The sequence below is a fragment of the Schistocerca gregaria genome, chromosome 3, assembly GCF_023897955.1.
Source record: "Schistocerca gregaria isolate iqSchGreg1 chromosome 3, iqSchGreg1.2, whole genome shotgun sequence".
NCBI classification, from domain to species: domain Eukaryota; kingdom Metazoa; phylum Arthropoda; class Insecta; order Orthoptera; family Acrididae; genus Schistocerca; species Schistocerca gregaria.
Genome location: NC_064922.1, coordinates 313,992,253 through 314,017,266, shown reverse-complemented (window position 1 = coordinate 314,017,266; position 25,014 = coordinate 313,992,253). Strand labels below are relative to the sequence as shown.

The following is a 25,014-nucleotide window of genomic DNA, read 5'->3' as shown; positions in this document are numbered from 1 at the left end:
AAGATACTGAAAAATGAAGGGGGGCACCCGGGATTGAACCGGGGACCTCTCGATCTGCAGTCGAATGCTCTACGACTGAGCTATACCCCCTTTCACAAACTTTCTATCCCCATAACTTAAGGAAAATTATTATACTCTGTCTGGCTAAAGACGTCTAATCGAGCAAAATATTGCGTAATCATTATCTCTCAGTTATATATTAGCGTTAAACGATATAAATAACAAAAATATTAGACACTTCGCGCCTGGAGAAAGTGCGAGTCGGCGCCTTCACCTTAATGTCAGAATGCGAAAATTCACTAGTAGCTTTTTTCAAGCAGGTTCTGTTCGTCCGTTCTCTGTAATCGTTTGGTATCTGATTAAATTGACATACTCGTCCATGGCTTCCGTAAACGAAAATTTCACTGTGAGCCCGACGTGATTTGAACACGCAACCTTCTGATCTGGAGTCAGACGCGCTACCGTTGCGCCACGGAGTCGACGCTGCTAAGCTCTTATCATGAATAGGTTCCTCGAACACTTACTGTACCGTTCAAACCTAAGAAATAATGACAGTAGGATCCACGAGAGACTCTTCCCAGATGTACTTGCTCTGGCGGTGGTGTAACTCAGTGGTAGAGTGTCTGCTTCGCATGCAGAAAGTCCTGGGTTCAAATCCCAGCTCCTCCAATTTTTGTTTCTCCGTGCAGCAGTATATGATAACTTTTGCCTAGCACCATATTCTATCAAATTCAGCGTACAAGATTCTTCCCCAAGCAAGTGGATTTCTTACAGTTCGACGCCATAGCGGGAGGACGATGACCTGCAAGACCCTGGCCTGCGATCCCCCCATTGAAATGTTGCTCCAAAGCCTTCGGTATGGCGTGCGGAGTGCATCTCAATCATTTCAAACATGTATTTGCAACTAAATGCGACAATCGTCCTTTGTTTTTTCAAGATACTGAAAAAAGAAGGGGGCACCCGGGATTGAACCGGGGACCTCTCGATCTGCAGTCGAATGCTCTACGACTGAGCTATACCCCCTTTCACAAACTTTCTATCCCCATAACTTAAGGACAATTATTATACTCTGTCTGGCTAAAGACGTCTAATCGAGCAAAATATTGCGTAATCATTATCTCTCAGTTATATATTAGCGTTAAACGATATAAATAACAAAAATATTAGACACTTCGCGCCTGGAGAAAGTTCGAGTCGGCGCCTTCACCTTAATGTCAGAATGCGAAAATTCACTAGTAGCTTTTTTCAAGCAGGTTCTGTTCGTCCGTTCTCTGTAATCGTTTGGTATCTGATTAAATTGACATACTCGTCCATGGCTTCCGTAATCGAAAATTTCACTGTGACCCCGACGTGATTTGAACACGCAACCTTCTGATCTGGAGTCAGACGCGCTACCGTTGCGCCACGGAGTCGACGCTGCTAAGCTCTTATCATGAATAGGTTCCTCGAACACTTACTGTACCGTTCAAACCTAAGAAATAATGACAGTAGGATCCACGAGAGACTCTTCCCAGATGTACTTGCTCTGGCGGGGGTGTAACTCAGTGGTAGAGTGTCTGCTTCGCATGCAGAAAGTCCTGGGTTCAAATCCCAGCTCCTCCAATTTTTGTTTCTCCGTGCAGCAGTATATGAAAACTTTTGCCTAGCACCATATTCTATCAAATTCAGCGTACAAGATTCTTCCCCAAGCAAGTGGATTTCTTACAGTTCGACGCCATAGCGGGAGGACGATGACCTGCAAGACCCTGGCCTGCGATCCCCCCATTGAAATGTTGCTCCAAAGCCTTCGGTATGGCGTGCGGAGTGCATCTCAATCATTTCAAACATGTATTTGCAACTAAATGCGACAATCGTTATTTGTTTTTTCAAGATACTGAAAAATGAAGGGGGCACCCGGGATTGAACCGAGGACCTCTCGATTTGCAGTCGAATGCTCTACGACTGAGCTATACCCCCTTTCACAAACTTTCTATCCCCATAACTTAAGGAAAATTATTATACTCTGTCTGGCTAAAGACGTCTAATCGAGCAAAATATTGCGTAATCATTATCTCTCAGTTATATATTAGCGTTAAACGATATAAATAACAAAAATATTAGACACTTCGCGCCTGGAGAAAGTGCGAGTCGGCGCCTTCACCTTAATGTCAGAATGCGAAAATTCACTAGTAGCTTTTTTCAAGCAGGTTCTGTTCGTCCGTTCTCTGTAATCGTTTGGTATCTGATTAAATTGACATACTCGTCCATGGCTTCCGTAAACGAAAATTTCACTGTGACCCCGACGTGATTTGAACACGCAACCTTCTGATCTGGAGTCAGACGCGCTACCGTTGCGCCACGGAGTCGACGCTGCTAAGCTCTTATCATGAATAGGTTCCTCGAACACTTACTGTACCGTTCAAACCTAAGAAATAATGACAGTAGGATCCACGAGAGACTCTTCCCAGATGTACTTGCTCTGGCGGGGGTGTAACTCAGTGGTAGAGTGTCTGCTTCGCTTGCAGAAAGTCCTGGGTTCAAATCCCAGCTCCTCCAATTTTTGTTTCTCCGTGCAGCAGTATATGAAAACTTCTGCCTAGCACCATATTCTATCAAATTCAGCGTACAAGATTCTTCCCCAAGCAAGTGGATTTCTTACAGTTCGACGCCATAGCGGGAGGACGATGACCTGCAAGACCCTGGCCTGCGATCCCCCCATTGAAATGTTGCTCCAAAGCCTTCGGTATGGCGTGCGGAGTGCATCTCAATCATTTCAAACATGTATTTGCAACTAAATGCGACAATCGTTATTTGTTTTTTCAAGATACTGAAAAATGAAGGGGGCACCCGGGATTGAACCGGGGACCTCTCGATCTGCAGTCGAATGCTCTACGACTGAGCTATACCCCCTTTCACAAACTTTCTATCCCCATAACTTAAGGAAAATTATTATACTCTGTCTGGCTAAAGACGTCTAATCGAGCAAAATATTGCGTAATCATTATCTCTCAGTTATATATTAGCGTTAAACGATATAAATAACAAAAATATTAGACACTTCGCGCCTGGAGAAAGTGCGAGTCGGCGCCTTCACCTTAATGTCAGAATGCGAAAATTCACTAGTAGCTTTTTTCAAGCAGGTTCTGTTCGTCCGTTCTCTGTAATCGTTTGGTATCTGATTAAATTGACATACTCGTCCATGGCTTCCGTAAACGAAAATTTCACTGTGAGCCCGACGTGATTTGAACACGCAACCTTCTGATCTGGAGTCAGACGCGCTACCGTTGCGCCACGGAGTCGACGCTGCTAAGCTCTTATCATGAATAGGTTCCTCGAACACTTACTGTACCGTTCAAACCTAAGAAATAATGACAGTAGGATCCACGAGAGACTCTTCCCAGATGTACTTGCTCTGGCGGTGGTGTAACTCAGTGGTAGAGTGTCTGCTTCGCATGCAGAAAGTCCTGGGTTCAAATCCCAGCTCCTCCAATTTTTGTTTCTCCGTGCAGCAGTATAAGATAACTTTTGCCTAGCACCATATTCTATCAAATTCAGCGTACAAGATTCTTCCCCAAGCAAGTGGATTTCTTACAGTTCGACGCCATAGCGGGAGGACGATGACCTGCAAGACCCTGGCCTGCGATCCCCCCATTGAAATGTTGCTCCAAAGCCTTCGGTATGGCGTGCGGAGTGCATCTCAATCATTTCAAACATGTATTTGCAACTAAATGCGACAATCGTCCTTTGTTTTTTCAAGATACTGAAAAAAGAAGGGGGCACCCGGGATTGAACCGGGGACCTCTCGATCTGCAGTCGAATGCTCTACGACTGAGCTATACCCCCTTTCACAAACTTTCTATCCCCATAACTTAAGGACAATTATTATACTCTGTCTGGCTAAAGACGTCTAATCGAGCAAAATATTGCGTAATCATTATCTCTCAGTTATATATTAGCGTTAAACGATATAAATAACAAAAATATTAGACACTTCGCGCCTGGAGAAAGTTCGAGTCGGCGCCTTCACCTTAATGTCAGAATGCGAAAATTCACTAGTAGCTTTTTTCAAGCAGGTTCTGTTCGTCCGTTCTCTGTAATCGTTTGGTATCTGATTAAATTGACATACTCGTCCATGGCTTCCGTAATCGAAAATTTCACTGTGACCCCGACGTGATTTGAACACGCAACCTTCTGATCTGGAGTCAGACGCGCTACCGTTGCGCCACGGAGTCGACGCTGCTAAGCTCTTATCATGAATAGGTTCCTCGAACACTTACTGTACCGTTCAAACCTAAGAAATAATGACAGTAGGATCCACGAGAGACTCTTCCCAGATGTACTTGCTCTGGCGGGGGTGTAACTCAGTGGTAGAGTGTCTGCTTCGCATGCAGAAAGTCCTGGGTTCAAATCCCAGCTCCTCCAATTTTTGTTTCTCCGTGCAGCAGTATATGAAAACTTTTGCCTAGCACCATATTCTATCAAATTCAGCGTACAAGATTCTTCCCCAAGCAAGTGGATTTCTTACAGTTCGACGCCATAGCGGGAGGACGATGACCTGCAAGACCCTGGCCTGCGATCCCCCCATTGAAATGTTGCTCCAAAGCCTTCGGTATGGCGTGCGGAGTGCATCTCAATCATTTCAAACATGTATTTGCAACTAAATGCGACAATCGTTATTTGTTTTTTCAAGATACTGAAAAATGAAGGGGGCACCCGGGATTGAACCGAGGACCTCTCGATTTGCAGTCGAATGCTCTACGACTGAGCTATACCCCCTTTCACAAACTTTCTATCCCCATAACTTAAGGAAAATTATTATACTCTGTCTGGCTAAAGACGTCTAATCGAGCAAAATATTGCGTAATCATTATCTCTCAGTTATATATTAGCGTTAAACGATATAAATAACAAAAATATTAGACACTTCGCGCCTGGAGAAAGTGCGAGTCGGCGCCTTCACCTTAATGTCAGAATGCGAAAATTCACTAGTAGCTTTTTTCAAGCAGGTTCTGTTCGTCCGTTCTCTGTAATCGTTTGGTATCTGATTAAATTGACATACTCGTCCATGGCTTCCGTAAACGAAAATTTCACTGTGACCCCGACGTGATTTGAACACGCAACCTTCTGATCTGGAGTCAGACGCGTTACCGTTGCGCCACGGAGTCGACGCTGCTAAGCTCTTATCATGAATAGGTTCCTCGAACACTTACTGTACCGTTCAAACCTAAGAAATAATGACAGTAGGATCCACGACAGACTCTTCCCAGATGTACTTGCTCTGGCGGGGGTGTAACTCAGTGGTAGAGTGTCTGCTTCGCATGCAGAAAGTCCTGGGTTCAAATCCCAGCTCCTCCAATTTTTGTTTCTCCGTGCAGCAGTATATGAAAACTTTTGCCTAGCACCATATTCTATCAAATTCAGCGTACAAGATTCTTCCCCAAGCAAGTGGATTTCTTACAGTTCGACGCCATAGCGGGAGGACGATGACCTGCAAGACCCTGGCCTGCGATCCCCCCATTGAAATGTTGCTCCAAAGCCTTCGGTATGGCGTGCGGAGTGCATCTCAATCATTTCAAACATGTATTTGCAACTAAATGCGACAATCGTTATTTGTTTTTTCAAGATACTGAAAAATGAAGGGGGCACCCGGGATTGAACCGGGGACCTCTCGATCTGCAGTCGAATGCTCTACGACTGAGCTATACCCCCTTTCACAAACTTTCTATCCCCATAACTTAAGGAAAATTATTATACTCTGTCTGGCTAAAGACGTCTAATCGAGCAAAATATTGCGTAATCATTATCTCTCAGTTATATATTAGCGTTAAACGATATAAATAACAAAAATATTAGACACTTCGCGCCTGGAGAAAGTTCGAGTCGGCGCCTTCACCTTAATGTCAGAATGCGAAAATTCACTAGTAGCTTTTTTCAAGCAGGTTCTGTTCGTCCGTTCTCTGTAATCGTTTGGTATCTGATTAAATTGACATACTCGTCCATGGCTTCCGTAAACGAAAATTTCACTGTGACCCCGACGTGATTTGAACACGCAACCTTCTGATCTGGAGTCAGACGCGCTACCGTTGCGCCACGGAGTCGACGCTGCTAAGCTCTTATCATGAATAGGTTCCTCGAACACTTACTGTACCGTTCAAACCTAAGAAATAATGACAGTAGGATCCACGAGAGACTCTTCCCAGATGTACTTGCTCTGGCGGGGGTGTAACTCAGTGGTAGAGTGTCTGCTTCGCATGCAGAAAGTCCTGGGTTCAAATCCCAGCTCCTCCAATTTTTGTTTCTCCGTGCAGCAGTATATGAAAACTTTTGCCTAGCACCATATTCTATCAAATTCAGCGTACAAGATTCTTCCCCAAGCAAGTGGATTTCTTACAGTTCGACGCCATAGCGGGAGGACGATGACCTGCAAGACCCTGGCCTGCGATCCCCCCATTGAAATGTTGCTCCAAAGCCTTCGGTATGGCATGCGGAGTGCATCTCAATCATTTCAAACATGTATTTGCAACTAAATGCGACAATCGTTATTTGTTTTTTCAAGATACTGAAAAATGAAGGGGGCACCCGGGATTGAACCGGGGACCTCTCGATCTGCAGTCGAATGCTCTACGACTGAGCTATACCCCCTTTCACAAACTTTCTATCCCAATAACTTAAGGAAAATTATTATACTCTGTCTGGCTAAAGACGTCTAATCGAGCAAAATATTGCGTAATCATTATCTCTCAGTTATATATTAGCGTTAAACGATATAAATAACAAAAATATTAGACACTTCGCGCCTGGAGAAAGTTCGAGTCGGCGCCTTCACCTTAATGTCAGAATGCGAAAATTCACTAGTAGCTTTTTTCAAGCAGGTTCTGTTCGTCCGTTCTCTGTAATCGTTTGGTATCTGATTAAATTGACATACTCGTCCATGGCTTCCGTAATCGAAAATTTCACTGTGACCCCGACGTGATTTGAACACGCAACCTTCTGATCTGGAGTCAGACGCGCTACCGTTGCGCCACGGAGTCGACGCTGCTAAGCTCTTATCATGAATAGGTTCCTCGAACACTTACTGTACCGTTCAAACCTAAGAAATAATGACAGTAGGATCCACGAGAGACTCTTCCCAGATGTACTTGCTCTGGCGGGGGTGTAACTCAGTGGTAGAGTGTCTGCTTCGCATGCAGAAAGTCCTGGGTTCAAATCCCAGCTCCTCCAATTTTTGTTTCTCCGTGCAGCAGTATATGAAAACTTTTGCCTAGCACCATATTCTATCAAATTCAGCGTACAAGATTCTTCCCCAAGCAAGTGGATTTCTTACAGTTCGACGCCATAGCGGGAGGACGATGACCTGCAAGACCCTGGCCTGCGATCCCCCCATTGAAATGTTGCTCCAAAGCCTTCGGTATGGCGTGCGGAGTGCATCTCAATCATTTCAAACATGTATTTGCAACTAAATGCGACAATCGTTATTTGTTTTTTCAAGATACTGAAAAATGAAGGGGGCACCCGGGATTGAACCGAGGACCTCTCGATTTGCAGTCGAATGCTCTACGACTGAGCTATACCCCCTTTCACAAACTTTCTATCCCCATAACTTAAGGAAAATTATTATACTCTGTCTGGCTAAAGACGTCTAATCGAGCAAAATATTGCGTAATCATTATCTCTCAGTTATATATTAGCGTTAAACGATATAAATAACAAAAATATTAGACACTTCGCGCCTGGAGAAAGTGCGAGTCGGCGCCTTCACCTTAATGTCAGAATGCGAAAATTCACTAGTAGCTTTTTTCAAGCAGGTTCTGTTCGTCCGTTCTCTGTAATCGTTTGGTATCTGATTAAATTGACATACTCGTCCATGGCTTCCGTAAACGAAAATTTCACTGTGACCCCGACGTGATTTGAACACGCAACCTTCTGATCTGGAGTCAGACGCGTTACCGTTGCGCCACGGAGTCGACGCTGCTAAGCTCTTATCATGAATAGGTTCCTCGAACACTTACTGTACCGTTCAAACCTAAGAAATAATGACAGTAGGATCCACGACAGACTCTTCCCAGATGTACTTGCTCTGGCGGGGGTGTAACTCAGTGGTAGAGTGTCTGCTTCGCATGCAGAAAGTCCTGGGTTCAAATCCCAGCTCCTCCAATTTTTGTTTCTCCGTGCAGCAGTATATGAAAACTTTTGCCTAGCACCATATTCTATCAAATTCAGCGTACAAGATTCTTCCCCAAGCAAGTGGATTTCTTACAGTTCGACGCCATAGCGGGAGGACGATGACCTGCAAGACCCTGGCCTGCGATCCCCCCATTGAAATGTTGCTCCAAAGCCTTCGGTATGGCGTGCGGAGTGCATCTCAATCATTTCAAACATGTATTTGCAACTAAATGCGACAATCGTTATTTGTTTTTTCAAGATACTGAAAAATGAAGGGGGCACCCGGGATTGAACCGGGGACCTCTCGATCTGCAGTCGAATGCTCTACGACTGAGCTATACCCCCTTTCACAAACTTTCTATCCCCATAACTTAAGGAAAATTATTATACTCTGTCTGGCTAAAGACGTCTAATCGAGCAAAATATTGCGTAATCATTATCTCTCAGTTATATATTAGCGTTAAACGATATAAATAACAAAAATATTAGACACTTCGCGCCTGGAGAAAGTTCGAGTCGGCGCCTTCACCTTAATGTCAGAATGCGAAAATTCACTAGTAGCTTTTTTCAAGCAGGTTCTGTTCGTCCGTTCTCTGTAATCGTTTGGTATCTGATTAAATTGACATACTCGTCCATGGCTTCCGTAAACGAAAATTTCACTGTGACCCCGACGTGATTTGAACACGCAACCTTCTGATCTGGAGTCAGACGCGCTACCGTTGCGCCACGGAGTCGACGCTGCTAAGCTCTTATCATGAATAGGTTCCTCGAACACTTACTGTACCGTTCAAACCTAAGAAATAATGACAGTAGGATCCACGAGAGACTCTTCCCAGATGTACTTGCTCTGGCGGGGGTGTAACTCAGTGGTAGAGTGTCTGCTTCGCATGCAGAAAGTCCTGGGTTCAAATCCCAGCTCCTCCAATTTTTGTTTCTCCGTGCAGCAGTATATGAAAACTTTTGCCTAGCACCATATTCTATCAAATTCAGCGTACAAGATTCTTCCCCAAGCAAGTGGATTTCTTACAGTTCGACGCCATAGCGGGAGGACGATGACCTGCAAGACCCTGGCCTGCGATCCCCCCATTGAAATGTTGCTCCAAAGCCTTCGGTATGGCATGCGGAGTGCATCTCAATCATTTCAAACATGTATTTGCAACTAAATGCGACAATCGTTATTTGTTTTTTCAAGATACTGAAAAATGAAGGGGGCACCCGGGATTGAACCGGGGACCTCTCGATCTGCAGTCGAATGCTCTACGACTGAGCTATACCCCCTTTCACAAACTTTCTATCCCAATAACTTAAGGAAAATTATTATACTCTGTCTGGCTAAAGACGTCTAATCGAGCAAAATATTGCGTAATCATTATCTCTCAGTTATATATTAGCGTTAAACGATATAAATAACAAAAATATTAGACACTTCGCGCCTGGAGAAAGTTCGAGTCGGCGCCTTCACCTTAATGTCAGAATGCGAAAATTCACTAGTAGCTTTTTTCAAGCAGGTTCTGTTCGTCCGTTCTCTGTAATCGTTTGGTATCTGATTAAATTGACATACTCGTCCATGGCTTCCGTAAACGAAAATTTCACTGTGACCCCGACGTGATTTGAACACGCAACCTTCTGATCTGGAGTCAGACGCGCTACCGTTGCGCCACGGAGTCGACGCTGCTAAGCTCTTATCATGAATAGGTTCCTCGAACACTTACTGTACCGTTCAAACCTAAGAAATAATTACAGTAGGATCCACGAGAGACTCTTCCCAGATGTACTTGCTCTGGCGGGGGTGTAACTCAGTGGTAGAGTGTCTGCTTCGCATGCAGAAAGTCCTGGGTTCAAATCCCAGCTCCTCCAATTTTTGTTTCTCCGTGCAGCAGTATATGAAAACTTTTGCCTAGCACCATATTCTATCAAATTCAGCGTACAAGATTCTTCCCCAAGCAAGTGGATTTCTTACAGTTCGACGCCATAGCGGGAGGACGATGACCTGCAAGACCCTGGCCTGCGATCCCCCCATTGAAATGTTGCTCCAAAGCCTTCGGTATGGCGTGCGGAGTGCATCTCAATCATTTCAAACATGTATTTGCAACTAAATGCGACAATCGTTATTTGTTTTTTCAAGATACTGAAAAATGAAGGGGGCACCCGGGATTGAACCGGGGACCTCTCGATCTGCAGTCGAATGCTCTACGACTGAGCTATACCCCCTTTCACAAACTTTCTATCCCCATAACTTAAGGAAAATTATTATACTCTGTCTGGCTAAAGACGTCTAATCGAGCAAAATATTGCGTAATCATTATCTCTCAGTTATATATTAGCGTTAAACGATATAAATAACAAAAATATTAGACACTTCGCGCCTGGAGAAAGTGCGAGTCGGCGCCTTCACCTTAATGTCAGAATGCGAAAATTCACTAGTAGCTTTTTTCAAGCAGGTTCTGTTCGTCCGTTCTCTGTAATCGTTTGGTATCTGATTAAATTGACATACTCGTCCATGGCTTCCGTAAACGAAAATTTCACTGTGACCCCGACGTGATTTGAACACGCAACCTTCTGATCTGGAGTCAGACGCGCTACCGTTGCGCCACGGAGTCGACGCTGCTAAGCTCTTATCATGAATAGGTTCCTCGAACACTTACTGTACCGTTCAAACCTAAGAAATAATGACAGTAGGATCCACGAGAGACTCTTCCCAAATGTACTTGCTCTGGCGGGGGTGTAACTCAGTGGTAGAGTGTCTGCTTCGCATGCAGAAAGTCCTGGGTTCAAATCCCAGCTCCTCCAATTTTTGTTTCTCCGTGCAGCAGTATATGAAAACTTTTGCCTAGCACCATATTCTATCAAATTCAGCGTACAAGATTCTTCCCCAAGCAAGTGGATTTCTTACAGTTCGACGCCATAGCGGGAGGACGATGACCTGCAAGACCCTGGCCTGCGATCCCCCCATTGAAATGTTGCTCCAAAGCCTTCGGTATGGCGTGCGGAGTGCATCTCAATCATTTCAAACATGTATTTGCAACTAAATGTGACAATCGTTATTTGTTTTTTCAAGATACTGAAAAATGAAGGGGGCACCCGGGATTGAACCGGGGACCTCTCGATCTGCAGTCGAATGCTCTACGACTGAGCTATACCCCCTTTCACAAACTTTCTATCCCCATAACTTAAGGAAAAGTATTATACTCTGTCTGGCTAAAGACGTCTAATCGAGCAAAATATTGCGTAATCATTATCTCTCAGTTATATATTAGCGTTAAACGATATAAATAACAAAAATATTAGACACTTCGCGCCTGGAGAAAGTGCGAGTCGGCGCCTTCACCTTAATGTCAGAATGCGAAAATTCACTAGTAGCTTTTTTCAAGCAGGTTCTGTTCGTCCGTTCTCTGTAATCGTTTGGTATCTGATTAAATTGACATACTCGTCCATGGCTTCCGTAAACGAAAATTTCACTGTGACCCCGACGTGATTTGAACACGCAACCTTCTGATCTGGAGTCAGACGCGCTACCGTTGCGCCACGGAGTCGACGCTGCTAAGCTCTTATCATGAATAGGTTCCTCGAACACTTACTGTACCGTTCAAACCTAAGAAATAATGACAGTAGGATCCACGAGAGACTCTTCCCAGATGTACTTGCTCTGGCGGGGGTGTAACTCAGTGGTAGAGTGTCTGCTTCGCTTGCAGAAAGTCCTGGGTTCAAATCCCAGCTCCTCCAATTTTTGTTTCTCCGTGCAGCAGTATATGAAAACTTCTGCCTAGCACCATATTCTATCAAATTCAGCGTACAAGATTCTTCCCCAAGCAAGTGGATTTCTTACAGTTCGACGCCATAGCGGGAGGACGATGACCTGCAAGACCCTGGCCTGCGATCCCCCCATTGAAATGTTGCTCCAAAGCCTTCGGTATGGCGTGCGGAGTGCATCTCAATCATTTCAAACATGTATTTGCAACTAAATGCGACAATCGTTATTTGTTTTTTCAAGATACTGAAAAATGAAGGGGGCACCCGGGATTGAACCGGGGACCTCTCGATCTGCAGTCGAATGCTCTACGACTGAGCTATACCCCCTTTCACAAACTTTCTATCCCCATAACTTAAGGAAAATTATTATACTCTGTCTGGCTAAAGACGTCTAATCGAGCAAAATATTGCGTAATCATTATCTCTCAGTTATATATTAGCGTTAAACGATATAAATAACAAAAATATTAGACACTTCGCGCCTGGAGAAAGTGCGAGTCGGCGCCTTCACCTTAATGTCAGAATGCGAAAATTCACTAGTAGCTTTTTTCAAGCAGGTTCTGTTCGTCCGTTCTCTGTAATCGTTTGGTATCTGATTAAATTGACATACTCGTCCATGGCTTCCGTAAACGAAAATTTCACTGTGACCCCGACGTGATTTGAACACGCAACCTTCTGATCTGGAGTCAGACGCGCTACCGTTGCGCCACGGAGTCGACGCTGCTAAGCTCTTATCATGAATAGGTTCCTCGAACACTTACTGTACCGTTCAAACCTAAGAAATAATGACAGTAGGATCCACGAGAGACTCTTCCCAGATGTACTTGCTCTGGCGGGGGTGTAACTCAGTGGTAGAGTGTCTGCTTCGCATGCAGAAAGTCCTGGGTTCAAATCCCAGCTCCTCCAATTTTTGTTTCTCCGTGCAGCAGTATATGAAAACTTTTGCCTAGCACCATATTCTGTCAAATTCAGCGTACAAGATTCTTCCCCAAGCAAGTGGATTTCTTACAGTTCGACGCCATAGCGGGAGGACGATGACCTGCAAGACCCTGGCCTGCGATCCCCCCATTGAAATGTTGCTCCAAAGCCTTCGGTATGGCGTGCGGAGTGCATCTCAATCATTTCAAACATGTATTTGCAACTAAATGCGACAATCGTTATTTGTTTTTTCAAGATACTGAAAAATGAAGGGGGCACCCGGGATTGAACCGGGGACCTCTCGATCTGCAGTCGAATGCTCTACGACTGAGCTATACCCCCTTTCACAAACTTTCTATCCCCATAACTTAAGGAAAATTATTATACTCTGTCTGGCTAAAGACGTCTAATCGAGCAAAATATTGCGTAATCATTATCTCTCAGTTATATATTAGCATTAAACGATATAAATAACAAAAATATTAGACACTTCGCGCCTGGAGAAAGTGCGAGTCGGCGCCTTCACCTTAATGTCAGAATGCGAAAATTCACTAGTAGCTTTTTTGAAGCAGGTTCTGTTCGTCCGTTCTCTGTAATCGTTTGGTATCTAATTAAATTGACATACTCGTCCATGGCTTCCGTAAACGAAAATTTCACTGTGACCCCTACGTGATTTGAACACGCAACCTTCTGATCTGGAGTCAGACGCGCTACCGTTGCGCCACGGAGTCGACGCTGCTAAGCTCTTATCATGAATAGGTTCCTCGAACACTTACTGTACCGTTCAAACCTAAGAAATAATGACAGTAGGATCCACGAGAGACTCTTCCCAGATGTACTTGCTGTGGCGGGGGTGTAACTCAGTGGTAGAGTGTCTGCTTCGCATGCAGAAAGTCCTGGGTTCAAATCCCAGCTCCTCCAATTTTTGTTTCTCCGTGCAGCAGTATATGAAAACTTTTGCCTAGCACCATATTCTATCAAATTCAGCGTACAAGATTCTTCCCCAAGCAAGTGGATTTCTTACAGTTCGACGCCATAGCGGGAGGACGATGACCTGCAAGACCCTGGCCTGCGATCCCCCCATTGAAATGTTGCTCCAAAGCCTTCGGTATGGCGTGCGGAGTGCATCTCAATCATTTCAAACATGTATTTGCAACTAAATGCGACAATCGTTATTTGTTTTTTCAAGATACTGAAAAATGAAGGGGGCACCCGGGATTGAACCGGGGACCTCTCGATCTGCAGTCGAATGCTCTACGACTGAGCTATAACCCCCTTCCACAAACTTTCTATCCCCATAACTTAAGGAAAATTATTATACTCTGTCTGGCTAAAGACGTCTAATCGAGCAAAATATTGCGTAATCATTATCTCTCAGTTATATATTAGCGTTAAACGATATAAATAACAAAAATATTAGAAACTTCGCGCCTGGAGAAAGTGCGAGTCGGCGCCTTCACCTTAATGTCAGAATGCGAAAATTCACTAGTAGCTTTTTTCAAGCAGGTTCTGTTCGTGCGTTCTCTGTAATCGTTTGGTATCTGATTAAATTGACATACTCGTCCATGGCTTCCGTAAACGAAAATTTCACTGTGACCCCGACGTGACTTGAACACGCAACCTTCTGATCTGGAGTCAGACGCGCTACCGTTGCGCCACGGAGTCGACGCTGCTAAGCTCTTATCATGAATAGGTTCCTCGAACACTTACTGTACCGTTCAAACCTAAGAAATAATGACAGTAGGATCCACGAGAGACTCTTCCCAGATGTACTTGCTCTGGCGGGGGTGTAACTCAGTGGTAGAGTGTCTGCTTCGCATGCAGAAAGTCCTGGGTTCAAATCCCAGCTCCTCCAATTTTTGTTTCTCCGTGCAGCAGTATATGAAAACTTTTGCCTAGCACCATATTCTATCAAATTCAGCGTACAAGATTCTTCCCCAAGCAAGTGGATTTCTTACAGTTCGACGCCATAGCGGGAGGACGATGACCTGCAAGACCCTGGCCTGCGATCCCCCCATTGAAATGTTGCTCCAAAGCCTTCGGTATGGCGTGCGGAGTGCATCTCAATCATTTCAAACATGTATTTGCAACTAAATGCGACAATCGTTATTTGTTTTTTCAAGATACTGAAAAATGAAGGGGGCACCCGGGATTGAACCGGGGACCTCTCGATCTGCAGTCGAATGCTCTACGACTTTTTTTTTTTTTTTTTTTTTTTTTTTTTTTAAGGGCCTCCCTTCTCCCCACACAGCCCATCCATTCGCTCTCCTTTTATGCCTTCTTCGGCGAGCTTCTATGCTATATCGACTGATTTTTTTTTTTTTTCAAATTTACTGTGACAGTTAGGGAAATGAAATGATGTTTGGCTTCTTCGCCATGTGAGGCTTCTCCTCCGTAGAACTGAAAATTGAAAAATTAATGCTTCTTGGGAATTAATAAATTGTCACTCTTGCTTCATACTGAAAAAATTAAACAAAAATAGAAAGATTGTAACTGAGGAACACGTGCAAGAAGCTTCCACTGCATTGTGTGCAACGAAACCACCTTCCGATATTACCGAGATCCTGGAAAATCATCATAGATGAAAGTAGTTGCTGGAGATATGGGGTTCATCCAGCAGTAAATGTGAAGCCGCAGTGCCGTTTCGGGGTTCTGTCCGAGGCCTTCACGGCTACCGTAGCGGCCCTGGGGCACACGAAGTCCCCACCGTACTTCACCCTCAACAGCGATCCCCTACTTTGGCCTGTGACTACATTTTTCGTAGACGAGGGCTATTAAGATGTTTATCCAATCCCTTGTCTCTGAAACAGAATGTGTAACATGTTACCAAAAGTTTTTTTGTGGTCCCTGCGCGTACATATCTGATAATATTTTGCTCGTTCGTATAATTCGTATTCTAAAACACGGTCATTGCCGTGTTCAGATATAACGTAATGTACATAATTGCCAAACAACCACAACACAGCATTGGTTTTCTGGACAGGGAAGAAAACACCATCGGGGAAGAGTAATTTTTCAACATTGATCTCAGTACTAACAGTTCTGGTTATAAAGGCTACCCGCCGTTGGAGTCCCCTCCATATTTCGGCGTATCCGCCACAGAGAAAGCGGTGGATCAATGTGTCAACTGCGTCACATCGGGTGCACACAATCGTGTCACTAAGACCAATGGAGTGCAACTTTTCGTTAGTGGAAACTACGTTATTAACAACTCGGTACCAGGTTGCCTGAATGTCGGAAGACAGTTCACAATTACTAATATTTTTCCAAATTCTTTTCCAGTCTTTGTCGGGATATCTGCACTCCATTTTGTTGACATGTTCTTTCGTTGTTAAAAGTTCCATTAATTTCCTGCAATTCCTTGATTGTGGATTCGTGACAATACTGTCCATGTAGCTAATCTCTAAAAAGAACTGGCGAATATATTTCAATTTATAATTAATTCCGCCTATATTTATGGGTGGACGTAAATTTTCTGGCTGTAGGAGTCGATACAGCCTGGCTGTAATACTATGTGGATGTTTTTCTATAATTTGTAGGGTCCTCTTTATATATAACGCCGTAGTCTTCCGCCATATATCTGTTAAACCTAGGCCACCTTCAGCGGAAGGTAACGTAACTGTACCGACTGCTACACTAAAAATATGCCCTGTCCATATAAATCGGCAAATGATACTCATTATACGTTTGGCAATGGGTTTCGAAACTGGCAATATTTGACCTATATATATAGCTTTTGTTAAAATGGACCAGTTAATTATTCTGATTCGTTGTTTAATGTTCAGATGTCTGGTCTGATTGAGTATTGTGGCTCCTCTGATTGTATCCAGTACTTTCTTCCAATTGTAGGTCATGGTCTGAAGCGGACATCGGTAAAAGGTGACACCCAGAGCGGTGTGACGATCGACGGAGCGTGCCCATTCCAAACGGACATCTTGAAGACCTTTAAGATTTAAAAACGAACTCTTCACCTCGTTAACCCTAGCGCCTGTAGCTTCACAAAAGATCTGAATATTCGTAGTTAATTTCTCTAAATCTTCGTTACTACGAATAACCACTCCAACGTCATCAGCATATGCATTGGTGACGTTGTTAACGCCAGATATCGTGATGCCCTCAAGATCGACATCGAGTCTCCTTAGTAAAGGCTCCAGTGCAACAACATACAGGAGCATTGACAAAGGACTTCCCTGCGGGACGCCGTTGCGAATTTCAATGGGTGGAGTGAAATGCCCATTTACAGACACTTGTGTTTGGATGCCTTCAACAATGTTAATTAAAACTTGCACAAAATGTTGACTAAAACCCACATAGGTCAACGTTCTGAACAAAAATAAGTGGTTGACCCTGTCAAAAGCCTTTGAGAAGTCGATAAAGGCAAGGCCTCCTGGTGAGGATGATGTTGCAAAAATTGCAGAGACATCCCTATATTCACAAACAGTTTTAAAAATATTCCGCCCCGAGAGACAGGTTTGGTGGTCACCTATGATCTTCTCCATTAGAGGTCTCAGTCTTTCCTTCAGTACACGTGCAATTATTTTATAATCCGAGTTCATCAAACATATTGGTCTCAATTGATTGAGATCTTTAACTGTCGCGTTCCTTCCCTTTGGTATTAGCACAGTTACGCTTTCTTTGAACTCGCGTGGAACAGTAACACCTTGCAACACTTCATTTATCACTTCTGTGAATTGATTACCGATGAGAGGCCAAAATTTACAATAAAACTCTACAGGCAAGCCATCAGGCCCTGGGGACTTACGGGTAGGCGAATATTTAAGTATATCAAACACCTCCTCACATGTGATCGCAGTGGTAAGGGACACATTGTCCTCGTCATTGATAACGTTGTCGATACCTGTAGTTCGTAGCAAATCGTTCGCACAGTCTAGATTATACCGGGTATCAGTATATAACGTACGATAAAATCCATAAACTGCATTTAAAATGTCAGAGTGTTCCGTCAGCACCCGGTTATCGCCCACTCTAAGACAAGCAATAAACGCTCGTCTTCTATTTCTTTCATGTTCGAGTAAGTGGTACAGCGATGCGTTTTCGTCCTCCACCGTTGTCGGGACACGAGATTTAATTTTTAAACCCTCCAGCTGTTGTCGCTTGAGACTTATGAGGTGAGCCTTGATCTTCTTTATTTCAATGAAAACCTCATCAGTCATCTGCTGAGCTGATAGTTCCCTTAAGCATGTATAGTAAAATTCAACGGTATTGCGAGACCACATCGCTCGCTCCCTCCCGTAAGCTATTAGGGATGATCTCAATTTCTTTTTAGCACATGAGGTCCACCACGCAAGGCGAGAGCTGTATTTATGGCGCATACGTAGAGCAGCCTGCCATACCTCCGCTACTGTTCTTGATAGGGCACCCTCGAACAACATATGGGTATTCAGCTTCCATAAGGGGCGACCCCAATAAGTTCCTTGCTTCTGAAACCGAATGCTGCATTTCACTGCGAGATGGTCCGAAAAGGTAGTGGGAATTACTTCGATACTACTGATTTTATTTTCCAGGTTTGCTGTGACGTATATTCTGTCTATTCTGCTTTGCGAGCGACTACTGATGTACGTAAATTTGACTAACGTGGGGTATTTGCTTTCCCACACGTCTGTCCACTTCATGTTTGTCACCAAAGCCGCCAGTTCCCTGGAGAAGTTAAAATTTGGTCGCTGATCCTTTTTGTGAAGTACACAATTAAAGTCACCACCGATTAAAGCTTCCGCCGGATTCCCCTTAAGTAAATAGACCATATCGTTCTTAAAAAAATTAGCCCTATCATCTCTAGCGTTGTTACCAGAGGGGACATATACATTTAAAACAGTAGTAGTAAAAATTTTACAACTGATGCCCCTCCCATTTTCTAACAGACAGATATCCTTCACATCAATACCATCTTTGACAAGGATCGCAGTCCCACATGTGGCTTCCGGTGCAATATTTAAAATCTCTTGAAAACCTGGGACATAAAAGTTGTGGACATTAAATTCCTGTAGGAGGGCTATATCAGTATCCGACTGGTAAAGGAAATCTTTTAAAGAAGCGACTTTCGTTTCACTGCGAATCCGATTTATATTGATCGTGGTCACATTATATGTCAGTTCCGTTGGCATAGGTGCAGGTAAAAGAAATTGGCTAATGAAGTATACCCCATGCAGAGTCACGTCTGTACCATTCCATTCTATCTGTCAGAAAGAAAAATAGACATTAAAAAAAAAAAAAAAAAAATTAAATGCCACTAGCATGTGTCAGGTCCATCTCCATTCCGTGGTCGGTGCGATCTTCTTGGGCATCGGCCCAATCAAGTCCTTTTCCTGAGACAGTTCGGTCTAAATCCATAGTAGTGCCGGTCTGCAAACCTGCGACGCCAAGCGGTGCGCGAGGTTGTTGTTGAAGATCATCTGCATCGGCACGACTCATCTCCGCTTCAGTACACTCGTTAACTCGTGCTACTGGGCATTGTTCTCGTAGTCGTTCATTATCCCTTAAATGTTTTAACTTTTCCCGCAATGCAGGAGCTAAACTCTCTGCTGCTTTGTGTGCCAATCTCCTCTTCTTGCCTTTCTTCGAAGATCTCTTCGGCGATCTAACAGGAGATGAAGTTTGCGACCTGTCAGGAGAAGTACCGGATGATACGTCTGACGTCGCCTGTTCCTTTTTTCGGACAAAAGTCCGCGTATCGCATTCCACAACGGCAGAAGGAGGCGTATCTTTTTCCATGGCTCCCACTGGTAGCAACCCAGTCTCCAATTCTACACTATCGCTCGTTGTGGTTTCCTTGACGCAAGTGTCTTCTGTGGGCGCCAACGTGAAACCAATGTCCAGATTGCTATCTTCGTTCATAGTTCCCGCAGAGTGGATGCCTCGAGCGTCCACTCCTCGGAAGCTAGTGGCAATATCCTCACGTTGGTGGGAATCCTGACGACGCAAGGAAACCTCCGTTGCGGGTATTTGGGGATCTTCGGCCGAGTCCGCGGAAGAACGAGCAACCACAGTGGGAGAGTTGGAAAAAGTTGGCGTCGGCATAGATTCGAGGGGCGCGGAGCTGATCGGCAGACCATCCGCAAATCTAGAGCTTGAAGCCGGAGTATCATCGACAACCGCCCGCGAGGCAGCAGGCTCCCCGCGCACAGGCGGCACCGACTCGCCTCGGCTGCGGAAGTCAGCAGCGGCAGCGTATGACAACTTCATGCCAACAACAGGGCCGGAACTCTGCATCTCGTCACGCGGTAACTGCGGGACACGCCTCCGTGAACATTCTGCACGAATATGTTCCGTGGAATTGCATAAAGCGCAAGTCCGCGGTTGCCCATCATAGATAATCAAAGCACGATACCCACAAATATTAAGATAAGAGGGGACATGCTTCTGTAATTCAATCTTAATTTGCCTTACGCCGTTCAAGACAGGAAACATATGAGCTTCAGACCACCTTTCTGCCACATTGGAAATAATTCTGCCATAAGGTCGAAGGGCAACATTAAGTTCTTCGGGCGGAATTTCAAAAGGGAGCTCAAACACTCTGATCGTACGAATCCCGTACCCAGCATGACTAACAGCAACGTCACTCACATTCCCATCAGAATGATTAAACTTCACGCTACCTCCGCAACGATCCACAATGGAACTACATAATTCTGGACTTTTCATCTTCAGATACACAGCATTTGTCACAAACGAGAGATAAACTCCGACAACATCATCACCGTTAATCAATACTTTTTCGATAAACCATGCTTTAATTTCAAATGCTTTAGGTCGAACGAAATTTCGATCGAAAGTAAACTTGATTGTGTCTTTCCTCAAATAATTCGAACTATTCATTCTAGAACTTCATGAATACAAGTGCAACACGAATAGCGGCTTAGCAGCACCACTAACCTCAAACGCAGCGACTCAGCTTGTGTTTACTACAGCCAGACGTCCAGCTCCGCCACACGTCCGTCCCGCTCGGCGGCTGACTCGCAACTACGACTGAGCTATACCCCCTTTCACAAACTTTCTATCCCCATAACTTAAGGAAAATTATTATACTCTGTCTGGCTAAAGACGGCTAATCGAGCAAAATATTGCGTAATCATTATCTCTCAGTTATATATTAGCGTTAAACGATATAAATAACAAAAATATTAGACACTTCGCGCCTGGAGAAAGTGCGAGTCGGCGCCTTCACCTTAATGTCAGAATGCGAAAATTCACTAGTAGCTTTTTTCAAGCAGGTTCTGTTCGTCCGTTCTCTGTAATCGTTTGGTATCTGATTAAATTGACATACTCGTCCATGGCTTCCGTAAACGAAAATTTCACTGTGACCCCGACGTGATTTGAACACGCAACCTTCTGGTCTGGAGTCAGACGCGCTACCGTTGCGCCACGGAGTCGACGCTGCCAAGTTCTTATCATGAATAGGTTCCTCGAACACTTACTGTACCGTTCAAACTTAAGAAATAATGACAGTAGGATCCACGAGAGACTCTTCCCAGATGTACTTGCTCTGGCGGGGGTGTAACTCAGTGGTAGAGTGTCTGCTTCGCATGCAGAAAGTCCTGGGTTCAAATCCCAGCTCCTCCAATTTTTGTTTCTCCGTGCAGCAGTATATGAAAACTTTTGCCTAGCACCATATTCTATCAAATTCAGCGTACAAGATTCTTCCCCAAGCAAGTGGATTTCTTACAGTTCGACGCCATAGCGGGAGGACGATGACCTGCAAGACCCTGGCCTGCGATCCCCCCATTGAAATGTTGCTCCAAAGCCTTCGGTATGGCGTGCGGAGTGCATCTCAATCATTTCAAACATGTATTTGCAACTAAATGCGACAATCGTTATTTGTTTTTTCAAGATACTGAAAAATGAAGGGGGCACCCGGGATTGAACCGGGGACCTCTCGATCTGCAGTCGAATGCTCTACGACTGAGCTATACCCCCTTTCACAAACTTTCTATCCCCATAACTTAAGGAAAATTATTATACTCTGTCTGGCTAAAGACGTCTAATCGAGCAAAATATTGCGTAATCATTATCTCTCAGTTATATATTAGCGTTAAACGATATAAATAACAAAAATATTAGACACTTCGCGCCTGGAGAAAGTGCGAGTCGGCGCCTTCACCTTAATGTCAGAATGCGAAAATTCACTAGTAGCTTTTTTCAAGCAGGTTCTGTTCGTCCGTTCTCTGTAATCGTTTGGTATCTGATTAAATTGACATACTCGTCCATGGCTTCCGTAAACGAAAATTTCACTGTGACCCCGACGTGATTTGAACACGCAACCTTCTGATCTGGAGTCAGACGCGCTACCGTTGCGCCACGGAGTCGACGCTGCTAAGCTCTTATCATGAATAGGTTCCTCGAACACTTACTGTACCGTTCAAACCTAAGAAATAATGACAGTAGGATCCACGAGAGACTCTTCCCAGATGTACTTGCTCTGGCGGGGGTGTAACTCAGTGGTAGAGTGTCTGCTTCGCATGCAGAAAGTCCTGGGTTCAAATCCCAGCTCCTCCAATTTTTGTTTCTCCGTGCAGCAGTATATGAAAACTTTTGCCTAGCACCATATTCTATCAAATTCAGCGTACAAGATTCTTCCCCAAGCAAGTGGATTTCTTACAGTTCGACGCCATAGCGGGAGGACGATGACCTGCAAGACCCTGGCCTGCGATCCCCCCATTGAAATGTTGCTCCAAAGCCTTCGGTATGGCGTGCGGAGTGCATCTCAATCATTTCAAACATGTATTTGCAACTAAATGCGACAATCGTTATTTGTTTTTTCAAGATACTGAAAAATGAAGGGGGCACCCGGGATTGAACCGGGGACCTCTCGATCTGCAGTCGAATGCTCTACGACTGAGCTAGACCCCCTTTCACAAACTTTCTATCCCCATAACTTAAGGAAAATTATTATACTCTGTCTGGCTAAAGACGTCTAATCGAGCAAAATATTGCGTAATCATTATCTCTCAGTTATATATTAGCGTTAAATGATATAAATAACAAAAATATTAGACACTTCGCGCCTGGAGAAAGTGCGAGTCGGCGCCTTCACCTTAATGTCAGAATGCGAAAATTCACTAGTAGCTTTTTTCAAGCAGGTTCTGTTCGTCCGTTCTCTGTAATCGTTTGGTATCTGATTAAATTGACATACTCGTCCATGGCTTCCGTAAACGAAAATTTCACTGTGACCCCGACGTGATTTGAACACGCAACCTTCTGATCTGGCGTCAGACGCGCTACCGTTGCGCCACGGAGTCGACGCTGCTAAGCTCTTATCATGAATAGGTTCCTCGAACACTTACTGTACCGTTCAAACCTAAGAAATAATGACAGTAGGATCCACGAGAGACTCTTCCCAGATGTACTTGCTCTGGCGGGGGTGTAACTCAGTGGTAGAGTGTCTGCTTCGCATGCAGAAAGTCCTGGGTTCAAATCCCAGCTCCTCCAATTTTTGTTTCTCCGTGCAGCAGTATATGAAAACTTTTGCCTAGCACCATATTCTATCAAATTCAGCATACAAGATTCTTCCCCAAGCAAGTGGATTTCTTACAGTTCGACGCCATAGCGGGAGGACGATGACCTGCAAGACCCTGGCCTGCGATCCCCCCATTGAAATGTTGCTCCAAAGCCTTCGGTATGGCGTGCGGAGTGCATCTCAATCATTTCAAACATGTATTTGCAACTAAATGCGACAATCGTTATTTGTTTTTTCAAGATACTGAAAAATGAAGGGGGCACCCGGGATTGAACCGGGGACCTCTCGATCTGCAGTCGAATGCTCTACGACTGAGCTGTACCCCCTTTCACAAACTTTCTATCCCCATAACTTAAGGAAAATTATTATACTCTGTCTGGCTAAAGACGTCTAATCGAGCAAAATATTGCGTAATCATTATCTCTCAGTTATATATTAGCGTTAAACGATATAAATAACAAAAATATTAGACACTTCGCGCCTGGAGAAAGTGCGAGTCGGCGCCTTCACCTTAATGTCAGAATGCGAAAATTCACTAGTAGCTTTTTTCAAGCAGGTTCTGTTCGTCCGTTCTCTGTAATCGTTTGGTATCTGATTAAATTGACATACTCGTCCATGGCTTCCGTAAACGAAAATTTCACTGTGACCCCGACGTGATTTGAACACGCAACCTTCTGATCTGGAGTCAGACGCGCTACCGTTGCGCCACGGAGTCGACGCTGCTAAGCTCTTATCATGAATAGGTTCCTCGAACACTTACTGTACCGTTCAAACCTAAGAAATAATGACAGTAGGATCCACGAGAGACTCTTCCCAGATGTACTTGCTCTGGCGGGGGTGTAACTCAGTGGTAGAGTGTCTGCTTCGCATGCAGAAAGTCCTGGGTTCAAATCCCAGCTCCTCCAATTTTTGTTTCTCCGTGCAGCAGTATATGAAAACTTTTGCCTAGCACCATATTCTATCAAATTCAGCGTACAAGATTCTTCCCCAAGCAAGTGGATTTCTTACAGTTCGACGCCATAGCGGGAGGACGATGACCTGCAAGACCCTGGCCTGCGATCCCCCCATTGAAATGTTGCTCCAAAGCCTTCGGTATGGCGTGCGGAGTGCATCTCAATCATTTCAAACATGTATTTGCAACTAAATGCGACAATCGTTATTTGTTTTTTCAAGATACTGAAAAATGAAGGGGGCACCGGGATTGAACCGGGGACCTCTCGATCTGCAGTCGAATGCTCTACGACTGAGCTATACCCCCTTTCACAAACTTTCTATCCCCATAACTTAAGGAAAATTATTATACTCTGTCTGGCTAAAGACGTCTAATCGAGCAAAATATTGCGTAATCATTATCTCTCAGTTATATATTAGCGTTAAACGATATAAATAACAAAAATATTAGACACTTCGCGCCTGGAGAAAGTGCGTGTCGGCGCCTTCACCTTAATGTCAGAATGCGAAAATTCACTAGTAGCTTTTTTCAAGCAGGTTCTGTTCGTCCGTTCTCTGTAATCGTTTGGTATCTGATTAAATTGACATACTCGTCCATGGCTTCCGTAAACGAAAATTTCACTGTGACCCCGACGTGATTTGAACACTCAACCTTCTGATCTGGAGTCAGACGCGCTACCGTTGCGCCACGGAGTCGACGCTGCTAAGCTCTTATCATGAATAGGTTCCTCGAACACTTACTGTACCGTTCAAACCTAAGAAATAATGACAGTAGGATCCAC

At 44.3% G+C, this 25,014-nt stretch overlaps 61 non-coding genes across 61 annotated transcripts; 20 read left to right on the top strand and 41 right to left on the bottom strand.

Annotated features, from left to right (window-relative positions):
- Positions 1 to 18: 18 nt before the first annotated feature.
- Trnac-gca (transfer RNA cysteine (anticodon GCA)) lies at positions 19 to 90 on the bottom strand. The gene has a single exon. It is a non-coding gene; the product is annotated as a tRNA-Cys (tRNA).
- A 317-nt stretch (positions 91 to 407) lies between these two features.
- Positions 408 to 479, bottom strand: Trnaw-cca (transfer RNA tryptophan (anticodon CCA)). Its single transcript has one exon. It is a non-coding gene; the product is annotated as a tRNA-Trp (tRNA).
- A 118-nt stretch (positions 480 to 597) lies between these two features.
- On the top strand, positions 598 to 669 carry Trnaa-cgc (transfer RNA alanine (anticodon CGC)). Its single transcript has one exon. It is a non-coding gene; the product is annotated as a tRNA-Ala (tRNA).
- A 282-nt stretch (positions 670 to 951) lies between these two features.
- Positions 952 to 1,023, bottom strand: Trnac-gca (transfer RNA cysteine (anticodon GCA)). The gene has a single exon. It is a non-coding gene; the product is annotated as a tRNA-Cys (tRNA).
- Positions 1,024 to 1,340: 317 nt separating this feature from the next.
- Trnaw-cca (transfer RNA tryptophan (anticodon CCA)) lies at positions 1,341 to 1,412 on the bottom strand. The gene has a single exon. It is a non-coding gene; the product is annotated as a tRNA-Trp (tRNA).
- A 118-nt stretch (positions 1,413 to 1,530) lies between these two features.
- Positions 1,531 to 1,602, top strand: Trnaa-cgc (transfer RNA alanine (anticodon CGC)). The gene has a single exon. It is a non-coding gene; the product is annotated as a tRNA-Ala (tRNA).
- A 282-nt stretch (positions 1,603 to 1,884) lies between these two features.
- On the bottom strand, positions 1,885 to 1,956 carry Trnac-gca (transfer RNA cysteine (anticodon GCA)). The gene has a single exon. It is a non-coding gene; the product is annotated as a tRNA-Cys (tRNA).
- Positions 1,957 to 2,273: 317 nt separating this feature from the next.
- Positions 2,274 to 2,345, bottom strand: Trnaw-cca (transfer RNA tryptophan (anticodon CCA)). The gene has a single exon. It is a non-coding gene; the product is annotated as a tRNA-Trp (tRNA).
- Positions 2,346 to 2,463: 118 nt separating this feature from the next.
- On the top strand, positions 2,464 to 2,535 carry Trnaa-cgc (transfer RNA alanine (anticodon CGC)). The gene has a single exon. It is a non-coding gene; the product is annotated as a tRNA-Ala (tRNA).
- Positions 2,536 to 2,817: 282 nt separating this feature from the next.
- Trnac-gca (transfer RNA cysteine (anticodon GCA)) lies at positions 2,818 to 2,889 on the bottom strand. The gene has a single exon. It is a non-coding gene; the product is annotated as a tRNA-Cys (tRNA).
- Positions 2,890 to 3,206: 317 nt separating this feature from the next.
- On the bottom strand, positions 3,207 to 3,278 carry Trnaw-cca (transfer RNA tryptophan (anticodon CCA)). The gene has a single exon. It is a non-coding gene; the product is annotated as a tRNA-Trp (tRNA).
- Positions 3,279 to 3,396: 118 nt separating this feature from the next.
- On the top strand, positions 3,397 to 3,468 carry Trnaa-cgc (transfer RNA alanine (anticodon CGC)). Its single transcript has one exon. It is a non-coding gene; the product is annotated as a tRNA-Ala (tRNA).
- Positions 3,469 to 3,750: 282 nt separating this feature from the next.
- Positions 3,751 to 3,822, bottom strand: Trnac-gca (transfer RNA cysteine (anticodon GCA)). The gene has a single exon. It is a non-coding gene; the product is annotated as a tRNA-Cys (tRNA).
- Positions 3,823 to 4,139: 317 nt separating this feature from the next.
- Positions 4,140 to 4,211, bottom strand: Trnaw-cca (transfer RNA tryptophan (anticodon CCA)). Its single transcript has one exon. It is a non-coding gene; the product is annotated as a tRNA-Trp (tRNA).
- A 118-nt stretch (positions 4,212 to 4,329) lies between these two features.
- Trnaa-cgc (transfer RNA alanine (anticodon CGC)) lies at positions 4,330 to 4,401 on the top strand. Its single transcript has one exon. It is a non-coding gene; the product is annotated as a tRNA-Ala (tRNA).
- Positions 4,402 to 4,683: 282 nt separating this feature from the next.
- Trnac-gca (transfer RNA cysteine (anticodon GCA)) lies at positions 4,684 to 4,755 on the bottom strand. The gene has a single exon. It is a non-coding gene; the product is annotated as a tRNA-Cys (tRNA).
- Positions 4,756 to 5,072: 317 nt separating this feature from the next.
- On the bottom strand, positions 5,073 to 5,144 carry Trnaw-cca (transfer RNA tryptophan (anticodon CCA)). The gene has a single exon. It is a non-coding gene; the product is annotated as a tRNA-Trp (tRNA).
- Positions 5,145 to 5,262: 118 nt separating this feature from the next.
- On the top strand, positions 5,263 to 5,334 carry Trnaa-cgc (transfer RNA alanine (anticodon CGC)). The gene has a single exon. It is a non-coding gene; the product is annotated as a tRNA-Ala (tRNA).
- Positions 5,335 to 5,616: 282 nt separating this feature from the next.
- Trnac-gca (transfer RNA cysteine (anticodon GCA)) lies at positions 5,617 to 5,688 on the bottom strand. Its single transcript has one exon. It is a non-coding gene; the product is annotated as a tRNA-Cys (tRNA).
- Positions 5,689 to 6,005: 317 nt separating this feature from the next.
- Positions 6,006 to 6,077, bottom strand: Trnaw-cca (transfer RNA tryptophan (anticodon CCA)). Its single transcript has one exon. It is a non-coding gene; the product is annotated as a tRNA-Trp (tRNA).
- A 118-nt stretch (positions 6,078 to 6,195) lies between these two features.
- On the top strand, positions 6,196 to 6,267 carry Trnaa-cgc (transfer RNA alanine (anticodon CGC)). Its single transcript has one exon. It is a non-coding gene; the product is annotated as a tRNA-Ala (tRNA).
- A 282-nt stretch (positions 6,268 to 6,549) lies between these two features.
- Positions 6,550 to 6,621, bottom strand: Trnac-gca (transfer RNA cysteine (anticodon GCA)). Its single transcript has one exon. It is a non-coding gene; the product is annotated as a tRNA-Cys (tRNA).
- A 317-nt stretch (positions 6,622 to 6,938) lies between these two features.
- Positions 6,939 to 7,010, bottom strand: Trnaw-cca (transfer RNA tryptophan (anticodon CCA)). Its single transcript has one exon. It is a non-coding gene; the product is annotated as a tRNA-Trp (tRNA).
- Positions 7,011 to 7,128: 118 nt separating this feature from the next.
- On the top strand, positions 7,129 to 7,200 carry Trnaa-cgc (transfer RNA alanine (anticodon CGC)). The gene has a single exon. It is a non-coding gene; the product is annotated as a tRNA-Ala (tRNA).
- A 282-nt stretch (positions 7,201 to 7,482) lies between these two features.
- Positions 7,483 to 7,554, bottom strand: Trnac-gca (transfer RNA cysteine (anticodon GCA)). The gene has a single exon. It is a non-coding gene; the product is annotated as a tRNA-Cys (tRNA).
- A 317-nt stretch (positions 7,555 to 7,871) lies between these two features.
- Positions 7,872 to 7,943, bottom strand: Trnaw-cca (transfer RNA tryptophan (anticodon CCA)). Its single transcript has one exon. It is a non-coding gene; the product is annotated as a tRNA-Trp (tRNA).
- A 118-nt stretch (positions 7,944 to 8,061) lies between these two features.
- On the top strand, positions 8,062 to 8,133 carry Trnaa-cgc (transfer RNA alanine (anticodon CGC)). Its single transcript has one exon. It is a non-coding gene; the product is annotated as a tRNA-Ala (tRNA).
- Positions 8,134 to 8,415: 282 nt separating this feature from the next.
- Trnac-gca (transfer RNA cysteine (anticodon GCA)) lies at positions 8,416 to 8,487 on the bottom strand. Its single transcript has one exon. It is a non-coding gene; the product is annotated as a tRNA-Cys (tRNA).
- Positions 8,488 to 8,804: 317 nt separating this feature from the next.
- Trnaw-cca (transfer RNA tryptophan (anticodon CCA)) lies at positions 8,805 to 8,876 on the bottom strand. Its single transcript has one exon. It is a non-coding gene; the product is annotated as a tRNA-Trp (tRNA).
- A 118-nt stretch (positions 8,877 to 8,994) lies between these two features.
- Trnaa-cgc (transfer RNA alanine (anticodon CGC)) lies at positions 8,995 to 9,066 on the top strand. The gene has a single exon. It is a non-coding gene; the product is annotated as a tRNA-Ala (tRNA).
- A 282-nt stretch (positions 9,067 to 9,348) lies between these two features.
- Trnac-gca (transfer RNA cysteine (anticodon GCA)) lies at positions 9,349 to 9,420 on the bottom strand. Its single transcript has one exon. It is a non-coding gene; the product is annotated as a tRNA-Cys (tRNA).
- Positions 9,421 to 9,737: 317 nt separating this feature from the next.
- Positions 9,738 to 9,809, bottom strand: Trnaw-cca (transfer RNA tryptophan (anticodon CCA)). Its single transcript has one exon. It is a non-coding gene; the product is annotated as a tRNA-Trp (tRNA).
- Positions 9,810 to 9,927: 118 nt separating this feature from the next.
- Trnaa-cgc (transfer RNA alanine (anticodon CGC)) lies at positions 9,928 to 9,999 on the top strand. The gene has a single exon. It is a non-coding gene; the product is annotated as a tRNA-Ala (tRNA).
- A 282-nt stretch (positions 10,000 to 10,281) lies between these two features.
- Positions 10,282 to 10,353, bottom strand: Trnac-gca (transfer RNA cysteine (anticodon GCA)). The gene has a single exon. It is a non-coding gene; the product is annotated as a tRNA-Cys (tRNA).
- Positions 10,354 to 10,670: 317 nt separating this feature from the next.
- On the bottom strand, positions 10,671 to 10,742 carry Trnaw-cca (transfer RNA tryptophan (anticodon CCA)). Its single transcript has one exon. It is a non-coding gene; the product is annotated as a tRNA-Trp (tRNA).
- Positions 10,743 to 10,860: 118 nt separating this feature from the next.
- Trnaa-cgc (transfer RNA alanine (anticodon CGC)) lies at positions 10,861 to 10,932 on the top strand. The gene has a single exon. It is a non-coding gene; the product is annotated as a tRNA-Ala (tRNA).
- A 282-nt stretch (positions 10,933 to 11,214) lies between these two features.
- Positions 11,215 to 11,286, bottom strand: Trnac-gca (transfer RNA cysteine (anticodon GCA)). Its single transcript has one exon. It is a non-coding gene; the product is annotated as a tRNA-Cys (tRNA).
- Positions 11,287 to 11,603: 317 nt separating this feature from the next.
- Positions 11,604 to 11,675, bottom strand: Trnaw-cca (transfer RNA tryptophan (anticodon CCA)). Its single transcript has one exon. It is a non-coding gene; the product is annotated as a tRNA-Trp (tRNA).
- A 118-nt stretch (positions 11,676 to 11,793) lies between these two features.
- Positions 11,794 to 11,865, top strand: Trnaa-cgc (transfer RNA alanine (anticodon CGC)). Its single transcript has one exon. It is a non-coding gene; the product is annotated as a tRNA-Ala (tRNA).
- A 282-nt stretch (positions 11,866 to 12,147) lies between these two features.
- Positions 12,148 to 12,219, bottom strand: Trnac-gca (transfer RNA cysteine (anticodon GCA)). Its single transcript has one exon. It is a non-coding gene; the product is annotated as a tRNA-Cys (tRNA).
- Positions 12,220 to 12,536: 317 nt separating this feature from the next.
- Positions 12,537 to 12,608, bottom strand: Trnaw-cca (transfer RNA tryptophan (anticodon CCA)). The gene has a single exon. It is a non-coding gene; the product is annotated as a tRNA-Trp (tRNA).
- A 118-nt stretch (positions 12,609 to 12,726) lies between these two features.
- Positions 12,727 to 12,798, top strand: Trnaa-cgc (transfer RNA alanine (anticodon CGC)). The gene has a single exon. It is a non-coding gene; the product is annotated as a tRNA-Ala (tRNA).
- Positions 12,799 to 13,080: 282 nt separating this feature from the next.
- On the bottom strand, positions 13,081 to 13,152 carry Trnac-gca (transfer RNA cysteine (anticodon GCA)). The gene has a single exon. It is a non-coding gene; the product is annotated as a tRNA-Cys (tRNA).
- Positions 13,153 to 13,469: 317 nt separating this feature from the next.
- On the bottom strand, positions 13,470 to 13,541 carry Trnaw-cca (transfer RNA tryptophan (anticodon CCA)). Its single transcript has one exon. It is a non-coding gene; the product is annotated as a tRNA-Trp (tRNA).
- A 118-nt stretch (positions 13,542 to 13,659) lies between these two features.
- Positions 13,660 to 13,731, top strand: Trnaa-cgc (transfer RNA alanine (anticodon CGC)). Its single transcript has one exon. It is a non-coding gene; the product is annotated as a tRNA-Ala (tRNA).
- A 282-nt stretch (positions 13,732 to 14,013) lies between these two features.
- Trnac-gca (transfer RNA cysteine (anticodon GCA)) lies at positions 14,014 to 14,086 on the bottom strand. The gene has a single exon. It is a non-coding gene; the product is annotated as a tRNA-Cys (tRNA).
- A 317-nt stretch (positions 14,087 to 14,403) lies between these two features.
- Trnaw-cca (transfer RNA tryptophan (anticodon CCA)) lies at positions 14,404 to 14,475 on the bottom strand. The gene has a single exon. It is a non-coding gene; the product is annotated as a tRNA-Trp (tRNA).
- A 118-nt stretch (positions 14,476 to 14,593) lies between these two features.
- Positions 14,594 to 14,665, top strand: Trnaa-cgc (transfer RNA alanine (anticodon CGC)). Its single transcript has one exon. It is a non-coding gene; the product is annotated as a tRNA-Ala (tRNA).
- A 6,460-nt stretch (positions 14,666 to 21,125) lies between these two features.
- On the bottom strand, positions 21,126 to 21,197 carry Trnaw-cca (transfer RNA tryptophan (anticodon CCA)). Its single transcript has one exon. It is a non-coding gene; the product is annotated as a tRNA-Trp (tRNA).
- A 118-nt stretch (positions 21,198 to 21,315) lies between these two features.
- Positions 21,316 to 21,387, top strand: Trnaa-cgc (transfer RNA alanine (anticodon CGC)). Its single transcript has one exon. It is a non-coding gene; the product is annotated as a tRNA-Ala (tRNA).
- Positions 21,388 to 21,669: 282 nt separating this feature from the next.
- On the bottom strand, positions 21,670 to 21,741 carry Trnac-gca (transfer RNA cysteine (anticodon GCA)). The gene has a single exon. It is a non-coding gene; the product is annotated as a tRNA-Cys (tRNA).
- A 317-nt stretch (positions 21,742 to 22,058) lies between these two features.
- On the bottom strand, positions 22,059 to 22,130 carry Trnaw-cca (transfer RNA tryptophan (anticodon CCA)). The gene has a single exon. It is a non-coding gene; the product is annotated as a tRNA-Trp (tRNA).
- A 118-nt stretch (positions 22,131 to 22,248) lies between these two features.
- Positions 22,249 to 22,320, top strand: Trnaa-cgc (transfer RNA alanine (anticodon CGC)). The gene has a single exon. It is a non-coding gene; the product is annotated as a tRNA-Ala (tRNA).
- A 282-nt stretch (positions 22,321 to 22,602) lies between these two features.
- Trnac-gca (transfer RNA cysteine (anticodon GCA)) lies at positions 22,603 to 22,674 on the bottom strand. The gene has a single exon. It is a non-coding gene; the product is annotated as a tRNA-Cys (tRNA).
- A 317-nt stretch (positions 22,675 to 22,991) lies between these two features.
- On the bottom strand, positions 22,992 to 23,063 carry Trnaw-cca (transfer RNA tryptophan (anticodon CCA)). The gene has a single exon. It is a non-coding gene; the product is annotated as a tRNA-Trp (tRNA).
- A 118-nt stretch (positions 23,064 to 23,181) lies between these two features.
- Trnaa-cgc (transfer RNA alanine (anticodon CGC)) lies at positions 23,182 to 23,253 on the top strand. The gene has a single exon. It is a non-coding gene; the product is annotated as a tRNA-Ala (tRNA).
- Positions 23,254 to 23,535: 282 nt separating this feature from the next.
- Positions 23,536 to 23,607, bottom strand: Trnac-gca (transfer RNA cysteine (anticodon GCA)). Its single transcript has one exon. It is a non-coding gene; the product is annotated as a tRNA-Cys (tRNA).
- A 317-nt stretch (positions 23,608 to 23,924) lies between these two features.
- Positions 23,925 to 23,996, bottom strand: Trnaw-cca (transfer RNA tryptophan (anticodon CCA)). The gene has a single exon. It is a non-coding gene; the product is annotated as a tRNA-Trp (tRNA).
- Positions 23,997 to 24,114: 118 nt separating this feature from the next.
- Positions 24,115 to 24,186, top strand: Trnaa-cgc (transfer RNA alanine (anticodon CGC)). Its single transcript has one exon. It is a non-coding gene; the product is annotated as a tRNA-Ala (tRNA).
- A 282-nt stretch (positions 24,187 to 24,468) lies between these two features.
- Trnac-gca (transfer RNA cysteine (anticodon GCA)) lies at positions 24,469 to 24,539 on the bottom strand. The gene has a single exon. It is a non-coding gene; the product is annotated as a tRNA-Cys (tRNA).
- Positions 24,540 to 24,856: 317 nt separating this feature from the next.
- Trnaw-cca (transfer RNA tryptophan (anticodon CCA)) lies at positions 24,857 to 24,928 on the bottom strand. Its single transcript has one exon. It is a non-coding gene; the product is annotated as a tRNA-Trp (tRNA).
- Between the last annotated feature and the right edge of the window lie 86 nt (positions 24,929 to 25,014).